Here is a 6,000-nt window from a genome sequence, read left to right on the forward strand (position 1 = left end):
TATCAATAAATGGGCACAGCTTGAGACCATACTCATAAGTGAAATAAATCAATCTCGCATGTGTGAATACCGAATAGTTTCCCTAATGTAAGTAATGATTCAAATATATAAAAATATGTGGTAATCATGATTCCCCATTAGGTGGCCTTGAAGCCTTATAAAGTTTTCACTCATTAATTAGAAAGGCTTTATTCTGGGCTTCTTGATATGAAAATATTTGAAGCTAGAGTATATGAAGTTTTACCCAAATATTTCAAGGAAAAAGACACTATGGTAACTACTATTAAGTCAGGTTATAAGGTGGTGAAGTACTAGGTTATTGAAACAGTCATGCTGTGACCTCTATTGTTATATTGTTATGTCCTGTTTTATCTCAATCTCCCCCTTATTGTTTCAAAAAAAATTATTTAGTCATTTCTTATGTTTGTCTTAATTAAAGAAAAAATTCAAAAAAATTAGGATATATAAATAGTAACTCTTTTCGATTTCCTATTAACTTGTTTTGAAGTCCTGTAGTACTCCCACGATCTTGTTTTGACTGATTAGACTCTGTTCCATTATATATGATAGTATCAAGTTTGAAGACGTAGGCAACTACTTTGAAGACAATAAGATTCACTAAGATACCCATTCTGGTTTGACTATTGTCTTCTTTGGAAGTCCTGTAATGTTTACAATGCCTAAGTTTTATTGGTCTTGTTCTCTACTGTTTTGTCCAACTTTATAATATCTAATAAGATAGACAATTCTTTTTAAGGAAACAAGGGACAACGTTGATAACCATTGTTGATAAACTTGTACTCTGTTCTACACCATGTGCTACGTCTATCCTTGGTATTGACTGACAGCTTTGTTTTGCCATATTTGACTGTATTCTTCCCCCCCCCCCAAAGAAAGTAATAAGCACTAAGGAGTAATAAAATCCAAGATGTGTAAATTTTGTTGTAAAAAAGAGAGGGAAAAAAAAAAAAAGAAAAAGAGCTCTAACGGATATAACAGCAAGTGTGTTTGGGGGTGTTAAATAGCTGACTTTATCAATGTTTTTGGAACATTGAACACAGCTGTTTGCAGTCTCCCTGTTTGAATGTCCACCTTGTGTTCTTTGATACTGTGATTTGAGGAACTATTTTCAAGAAAATAGTGTGTAATCTACTAGCAGGTAATTTCTTACTGTTATGGTTTTTTGTTTTGTTTTGTTTTGTTTTGTTTTGTAGTTCTGTATTGCGTGTACCCTTACGCCGCTTTGGTTTGTTTTGTGTTTTTCTCTTTTTCCTCTTAAATAAAAAAAAAATCTTTTTCTGGATATATACCACCCACTATGCTTCTGTTACAGTCATCTGTATTCCTCGCTCATCATTCTGTCATAATCCCTAGTAATGTCAACATTCATGTAGATTTTTTTTTGTCTTTTTGAGACAGGGTCTTGCTATGCAGTTCAGGCTGGCCTTGAGCTCACTTTGTAGCCCAGGTTGGTCCTGAACTTGCAACAATCCTCCTGCCTCAGACTCCTGAGTGCTGGGATTATAGGACTGCACCGCTACTCCTAGCTCATGTAGATTTTTGCAACACATGACTTCTGTTTCTTATTTTTGTCTAGTGTCTCAGTCCTCTACTTGTCTTACCCTTGACTTTATTTTAAAAACAGTAAAAATTGCAACTCTTTCATAATCAGAGTTTCAAATGCTTATTCTCTAAATCACCTCTCTATAACTCCCTCTCCCTAGTACCTTAACTCTGGCTTTTCTTTCACACTGTGGACTGAACCTTCATACTGAGCTACATTTCTAAGTCTTTATCTGAGTATCTCACATTACTCACTTTGGAAAATTTTCTGCTATAATTTCAGTGAATAGATTTCTTAAAAAGTGATTTGCCTGTATTTAAATGCTTGCTTTTAGCCCAAGTCCTAGGTTCTTCCTGCCTGGCAAGTACCAAGTCATGAGTTTAATCCATGGTACCACCAAAAAGAAAAAAATTAATAATATGGCCTTAAGTAAATCCATTTACCTATGAATGCCATAATTTATCCTTATGACAAAATAGTACTCCATTATATATGAATACCACCTTTTCTTCACCTGTTGATGGGCATATGGGCCATTTGCAACATTTAGTTATTATAAATTGTGCTGCTATAAACATGGGTATGCAAGCTGGGCATAGTGCCACACACCCATGACCCCATCACTCTGGAGGTTGAAGCAGGAGGATTGCCATGAGTTCAAGGCCAGCCTGAGCCACATAGTAAGTTCAAGGCCAACCTGGCCTATATAGAAAAAACCCTGTCTCAAAAAAAAAAATAAATAAATGGATATGTATATATCAGTGTAATATGATGATTTTTAACTCTTTTGGGAAGACAGCTAGAAGGGAAATAGCTGGATCAAATGGAATTTCTATCTGTAGTTATTTGAGGAATCTCCATATTGTTTTTCTAGTGGTTATACTCGTTTATAGTCTTACCAACAGTGTAGAAGGATCCCCTGTCTCTACAGCATTTGTTACTATTTTATTTCTTGCTAATAACCATTCTTTCTGAAGATGGAATCTCAGTGTTTTCTTAATTCACATTTCTCTAATGGTCAGCAATGTAGAACATTTTTTCATGTGTTTATTGGTCATTTGTACTTCTTTTATTGTCTCTATTCATTACAGTTGCCCATTTTTTATTGGGTCTTTTATTTAGGGAGGGAAATCTTTTGTGAGTTCTTTACATATTGTAGTTACTAGTCCTTTAAAGAATAACTGACAACCAGCACTCAGGAGGCTGAGGTAGGAGGATTACTGCAAGTTTGAGACCAGCCTGGGCTACAAAATTAGCTCAAAGCCAGCCTCAACTGCATAGCAAGACCATGTCTCAAAAAGTCAGAAAGAAAAAAAAATTGACAAAATGTTTTCTCATTTGGTAGGTTGTCTCTTTGCTCTGTTGATCATTTCATTCACTGGGTAGAAGTTAATTTGATATGATCCCATTTGTTAATTCTCAGTATTATTTCTTATCTCTTTGGTGTTCTATTTAGAAAGTCCTTGCCTACATGTGTGTCTTCAAGAGTTTTATCATTTTATCTTCTAGCAGATTCTTTTTAACATTTAGATCTTTGATCCATTTTTATTTTATTTATATTTTCTTTGATTCTGAGTGTTGTAGCACTCCCACCCTGTCTTCGACTCATGTTTTTTTCCTTTCTGATTTTGTCTACTACTTAGACTTTCAGTCAAGTATTTTGACTTACTGAAGTTTTCATTTCCAGATTTTCTGCTTGGTTCTTTTTTAGAACTTCTTCCTCTTACCTTACCCCCAGTACTGGGGACTGAACCCAGGACCTCCGTACTGAGCTGTCCCTCCAGCCTTTTTGTTTGTTTGTTATTTACTGTAATATGGGGTCTTGCAGAATCACTAAGTTTCCCAGTCTGGGCTTGAACTTTTGGTGTTCTGGCCTCAGCCTTCCAGAGTGCTGGGATTACAGGTATGTACCATCATGTCCAGCTAAAACTTTTCTCTTTTCTGAAATGACTTTTCATGTCCTGCATTGTCTTAATTCATTCAGCTGCTCATTTGTATCTTTTTTGAGCTCATTGATTGTTTCAATGATCAGGTTTTTAAATTCTTTGGAGTATCACCTACTTCTATATCTGTGGAGTTAGCTTTGAAAGAGCTGTTTAAATTTATTTATTTAGTCTTTTTGAGGCAGGGTTTCTCTATATGGTGCAGCCTGGCCTTGAACCATTTTGTAGTCCAGGCTGACTTTGAACTTGCAGCAATCCTCCTACCTCAGCCTGGAGCTGTTTAATTTTAGAGACATCTTTTCGCCTTTTCTTATTTTAGTTGTGTTTTTGTGTTGAGATTTGTAGTTCAGTTGGGAAGATTATCTCTTCTACCTTCTGTGGAGGTCTTTAAGGAAGTGTCTACCTCTTTCTGATGCACCCTGGGTTGTGGGAATGACTCTGTCTGAAAGTTTACACTTGTTTTTTGGCTTTTTTTCTGGATGCTAGGCTCAGCTCCTAGTATTTCAGCATCATCTTTTGTTAGATTCTTTATACTGACAACTTTTTTCATTGTCTTTAAGCAAGATAGCATGGATATCAGCTTTCTTCTCTCTCCCTCTCCCTCTCTGTCTGTCTCTCTGTGATGGAGAGGGCTTTTGTAGTAAGCTTAAAAAATGAAGAGAGATCTAAACTTCAGCAAACCATTTAAAGAAGAAAAAATGTTACTTTTTTTGGAAACAAAGTACAGACCGCACCATGGAACATGAGCTTTCAAATCAGTGAAGTTCTCAAACCATTGTAACCTTCACCTTATCACACACCACCCTCCGAGTCATGTTTTCAAGGTTTACCAGATGTGAATATGCTGATGCCAGGCCTATGCCCTACAGCCTGATACGGAACCAAGTGCCTCAATTAAGTTTTGAATGGATCCTACTTTGTCCTTTATGATTATTTATTTTTGTTCACTGCCAGTAGATATCTTCCTTCATTTGGGGGGAAGCATTTATTTGGCTTGTTATGTTAGCTCTTGTCGTGTATAATAGGTTATTCAGTTTATTGTTATCAAGTCTGTGTATATGTGTGTCTGTGAGACAGACCGGCTAGGAATTGAACCCAGGACCTCTGCACTGAGCTACATCTCCAATTCTTCCTGTTTATTCTCATTTTGAGGTAGGGTCTCACTAAACTGATCAAACCAGGTTTAAATTTGCAATCCTCCTGCCTCAGCCTCCCGGTGCTGGGGACATAGGCATGCACCACTACACCTGACTCATCTAGTTATTTTTACCATGGGTTTCAGCTGTCTTGGAGTGTAACAGATGGAAAAAAAGGTAGAAGAACTGAAGTCTACATTTTAGCTTGAGTCACCCTTGGTATATTAGGGGTCCAGTGTTGAATAGCCTCATGTGTACTGTTTTAGGAGCCTTTGCCCTGTGAGGAATCTTTTTGTGTCTTTTTCAGGGCTTTGTTCCATTCTAAAAATGATTATCTAGATCTTTGGGTAAAAAGAAGGCCGACAGAGGAAAGCAGGAAGAAATCCTTAGATGCCTTTCAGTAGAACCACTTTTTTAACCCTGCCTGCCAACAGTGTTCCCCTGTGAAACTCTTAGCACTCCTGCTTTTTGGAATTGTAAGTAGGGCTGATAAAGAACACTGTTTGGCAATATAGTAGATAGACAAGAGCCCAACTGAAAATCTTTTGCTAAGTCTATCCCCATTTTACAAGCCTGACCTTTCATACCATGTGAAATTTCTCTTCCTTTACCAATTCATAACTACCTTCTGACTTTCCAGAGGTTTTTACTTTCCTTCATTAGACCCATTTCTTACCTGTGAGGCATCTGTGGGTTTGGATTGGAGGACTATGGACTTTGCATTCATGTCAGGGATTGGAGGACTATGGACTTTGCATTCATGTCAGGGGCCCCAGTGATGTTCCTTTGATAGCTTAGCCTTCCCGGGCTCCGATGAAACTTTTTTTAGTAATCCAGAGCAGAAGATGACCATAGTAGTAGTGTGTAAATGAAAAAACTATAGGTAACATATAAAAGCAAAGAACAGACAAAGCAGTGTACATCCATGAAAGATAACAAAACAGACATTTTGCTAAAACATTGAAATTTACTTTCAACAGACTTGCATTTAATTTTGCAGTCACTTGGAAATCTTCTTGGACCTAGAAATGAGACAAGAAATTTAACTTATTACAGACTTCTCTTTAAACACATCTGTGAGAAAATAGGTAATCCACAGGGAAAATGGGTGCCTCTGGAACTCACAAAAATAAACTAGAAAGCCAGACATGGTGGCACTGCCTGTAATCCCAGCATTCAGGAGGCTGAGGTAAGAGGATTGCTGTGAGTTTTCAAGCTAGCCTGGGCTACATAGTGAGTTGAAGGCCAGACTGAACTACATAGTGAGACCTTGTCTCAAAATAAATAAATAAATAAATAAATAAAATTTAAAAATAAAATAAATAGACTAGAAAATAATCAATATGTACTCCATAGT

This window comes from Cavia porcellus, unplaced genomic scaffold, assembly GCF_034190915.1.
Source record: "Cavia porcellus strain 051 isolate PalLab524CR breed Dunkin Hartley unplaced genomic scaffold, mCavPor4.1 scaffold_8, whole genome shotgun sequence".
NCBI classification, from domain to species: Eukaryota; Metazoa; Chordata; class Mammalia; order Rodentia; family Caviidae; genus Cavia; species Cavia porcellus.